The sequence below is a fragment of the Squalius cephalus genome (genome assembly GCF_949319135.1).
Source record: "Squalius cephalus genome assembly, chromosome: 3".
Lineage (NCBI taxonomy): Eukaryota > Metazoa > Chordata > Actinopteri > Cypriniformes > Leuciscidae > Squalius > Squalius cephalus.
In genome coordinates, this window is record NC_137124.1 from 5,807,338 (window position 1) to 5,811,868 (window position 4,531).

The window sequence follows — 4,531 nt, forward strand, 5'->3', positions numbered from 1 at the left end:
CAAAATCCTAAGGGACAAGAGAAAGCGGTTTTGTACTTGTCAGACTCCTCCATTTCTATCTGGTAATAACCAGACTTTAAGTCCAGGACAGAGAACCATTGAGAACCTGTCAAGGCTGAAAAAGACTCCTCAAGGTTCGGCAAAGCGTAGGAATCCTTCACAGTTTGTGAATTAAGCTTCCTGTAATCCACACATAGTCTTACGTCGCCATTCTTCTTACGTACGACTACGATTGGGGATGCAAAAGGAGACTCAGATTCCCGGATGACTCCTGACTCTTTTAACTCTTGCAAATGGCGTCTGACAGCAGCCAGGTCATGAGGATGGATAGGGCGTGCCCTTTGCTTACAGGGAGTTTCGTCAAACAGCTTGATGTGATGCTTTACTTTGGATGTTCGTCCAAAATCAAGGTCATGTTGCGCAAAGACATCAGACATATCACTGAGCTTCTTACTGATCCTATCCCTCCACTCTTTGGGCAACGGTGAGTCGCCAAAGTCAAAAGTAATCACTGCTTCGGAACAGCTCTGACCAGCAGGTACAGATTTCACCTCGCGTTCTTGAGGGATGATACTCTCGATGGCATGCATCTCAGCAACCACAGCATTTGGCTGCAGGACTACATCCCGATGAGACTCATTCCGTAGCTGGACAGTCAGCTTTTGCGTTGGAAACGATGGCACTTGAACTACACCTCTTCGGAAAAGAACACCTCCAGGAAGGGAAGAGTTTGATGGGGGCTCCAGAAGAACACATTCTTTAGTGGTTAAGCACTCCACATTTGCTTTTCCACAGAGAGCAACTGTCTGCTGTGCTGGAATGACGACGGGCTCCTTGCTTTGTAGTCTCACCAGTCCAAGGCATCCATTGGTATTCTGTTTATGCCGTAATTCCAGAGTTTTAAGCACAGCACAGTACCCGTATCGTGGAGAATGGTGTTCAAGGATATTCAAGTCAGAACATTCAGTATACAAAGAATCAAGCGTATTCATTCCGATTAAGACTTGAGATTGTTTTTCAGATTTGAAGTCAGGAACGACTAGTGCCAGCGTGGAAATTTCAACCTCAGATCCGACCATGTCTTCTGGAAAAGTTATTGGAATTTCTACATATCCTTTGTATGGAACTGGCTGACCATTTGCTCCAGTGACCTCAAGCAGAAGATTCAGGGGCTTAATGGGATGATTAATCAAACAAGCTTGGTAGAAGGACCAAGGAACTGTGGTCACCTGCGACCCTGTGTCAAGTAAGCAGTGACATTCAGTACCTGAAATGTTGACTTGCGCTGTACACTTGGATCCGACCAGACGATGAATACGGAATTTGTGGTGTGGAGTAGATTTGTGGTGTGGGCCTGAGTTTATTCTGGGGGGACTACTTTTAGGTTCACTAGTTCCAGTTTGTCCCGCAACTGGAACTGTTAGGCGTTTAAAGAAACGGCACCAACATGACTGTTCTCTCTATCCCACTCCTGTTGCTTCAACCGCAGTTCGTCTCTTTTCTTTTCAACAAGCCTGGGGTTTGGAGAATTTTCGCAGGTTACAGATATGTGGCCATCTTCACCACATCTGAAGCAGTAACCAGGGCGTGGTCTGGATTTCGTGACAGGATCACCAGTTGACTTGAACGCTTGTTTAGCAAACTCAGGAGTGGTGAAAGAGGGTGATGTCTTATGCTTGGGTTTGACAGTCTTTCTGGGCTTTGGAAGAGTCAATGAAGTTAACTGTTCCTTTAACTCAGCTATTTGCTTCTTCAATTCAGCGGTCTCAGACAACAACTTTGCCTCGTGATGGGATTTGCTTGAAATGGCAGTCTCTTGGCTATAAGCATGAGCAGATCTAGGTGACGCTTGAGGTTTCTGCTTAAAAGCATTGGTGTGGCTTTTCATGCGCAACCATTTCTGTGCACTCTTGTCTTCTCTGGTTCTAAGGGAACGCAGTAAGTCTTGGAACTCGATAGGGTCGTCTCTACGAGTTTCGAGACGAAGCTCAGAGATAAGCAAGTCATCCCAGCAGCCTCTGCAAAACTGCCGCAGAAGATGATGGTTGGCCTCAGATGATTTAATTCCACCTCCCCTGACTGCCTTACTCAGAGCAACTTGAAGCCTTTGGAGATAGCTAGATGCTTTCTCCCCATCATTCTGAAATGTGTTCATGAACTTTGAGAACAACTCATCACCATCATCGATTGCACCATAAGCTGCATCAAGCACATTAAGGTAAGCTCTGGGAGAAGCACGAGGCCCTAAAGACTTAACGATATCAGTGGCAGGAGGTAAGAGACTCTCCATAATTCTCCTTACTCTTTGTAAGTCAGACACAGAAGGGTCATCAAAGAGTAATTCAACATTACACCGCCAAGTGTCGTAATCGGATTCATTATTGGGCTGGGGAATTCTCCCTGAGAAAGGGCGGAGCCTAACTACAGCAGTAGATGGAATTGCTGCAGCAACTTCGCTCTTAACTATATGCTCCACAATAACTTTCTGCACCTCAGCAGGATTGAGCTGAACGTGACTCATGGTGCCTGACGACCGTTTTTCAGATCTTGGTAAGTCATCTTGATCATGTGTTGGCTCATTGAGAAGGGAACAAGGACTCTGGACATTCCTCTTGGATGCATTCTGCTCTTTAATGGAATTGAGCTCATCAAGTGCAGGCTCATCTGCATCCATCTCATCTGGAATTAAAGAGCTTGAGATCTGAGAGAGTTCTTCTCGTAGCAGAGCATTGAAGGATTTTCCACTTTGCTTAGCAATGGTTTTCAGGGTGGATAAGTAAGAGGTTGTGGCACCAAAACTCTCCTCACAAGAGTAGACACTGCTCAGGGCTCTTATCTGGTAAGTTAATCTTGGGTCGTCTTTACCTGTGTAGTTAAGGGGTAGCAAGGGACTTATTGATTCAATAGCTGATCCAAAGTTGTACTCTACAATGGTGTGGTCATGATACTTGGACTCAGGATCATTAATGGGAAGGACTCTTGAGATGGAACCATGACGTTTTAGAAGATCAAGGACCTCTTCATCCTCAAGAGTGTTAATTGGTCCACTGACTAGAAGAGCATTTACAATTTTGACACTTTCCTTCTGTACTATTTCCATGTCCTCAATGTCAATTTACTTGCCACACTAATAAACTGATTTGAATGTCTCTTTCGTCTATTTTTGCTTTTTGGATGTTAAGTAGGAGTAAAGCTATTAATTACACCTCCTGGCTGGCTCGCCACTTTTATGTAGCACACATGTCAAATAATATTGAACTTGTTACTAATATTCACTATAGGCCAGTAGGTTCGACTATGGAGGTGTAATAACGACAACACTGGTTAAATAATAAAGTAAATCTTTGTATTTAAATGAATGATTGGAAGTAATTGTTGATATTCAAAAAATAAAATAAATTGAAATAAATTAAATAAACAATTTGTGACAGTCTTTTGATCAATATCAAACCACAGTTATATGGATTAAATTCACAATCAATGAACAATTTCACTTGACTCTGTTCGTTCAATTAGTTGGATGCACCCTCTAGGCTATAAGAATATCCTAAAATACTACACCTTCAAAATCAATATCAAATACAACCCTATAAACCTTTACAAATGGTCACAATTGTAAATGTTGACAACTCAATGAATCACATTCAAAAGGTAAACTCAAACGAATTGAACAAAATACAAATAAACAGTTCAGTAGACAGCAGTTCAATGAATCAGTTCAAAAGGTTGTTTGAAAAGTTCAGTTCAAGTTCGTTTAGAGGCTCAGATTCAAAAATTCGTTTCAAAAGATTCAATCCAAAAGATTCGATTCAAAAGATTCAGTTCAGAGAATCCAAAGTTCCTTAGAATCGTAAAATGATTCTATAGTTTCAAAGAAAAATCTGTTGTGCAGAAAAATAAAATACTCTGAGCAGTTCTTTCAAAAACAAAGCTCAGTCCTGTTTAGGAAAAAAAACTATCAGGCAATCAGAACTTTCCTACCCGAATCCACAGGTGTTGATTTGAACTCAAATCTGAAATCATTCAATGTTCATCTCACTGGGAAGGCTCGCCATCTTAGATCGTTGCGCCGAAATGAACGCAGTTCCAGCAGGACAAAAAAAAACCCGACCAAATCCAAAGAAAATAGATCATATAAATGTCTCTTTTTCAATCCTCTCTGTCGATCTGAACTTTTACAAAAAGTTATGCTGCTGCTCGTCTCGCAGTAACGCAGAGAATGTAAAATGGCTTCCCCCATACAGAAACTAACGTGGTGGGGCGGGACATCAACAATAAATCTCACGCAATTGGACAATCATTAAGATGTCAATCATCACACTGAAATGCGTTTCTTTTTGATTTTATAATTTTTCTTGCACTCTTTAATAATTTCTGGTTAGTTTTAACAACTCTTTATTTAATTCCTCTTTATAATTAATTTGTTTAATTATAAAGGGTTACATGTACACTCACACACATACGTACACTCACACCAGTGATGCGCGTGTCAATGTATAAACAAACCGCACCCGACCGACGTTTTTAACTA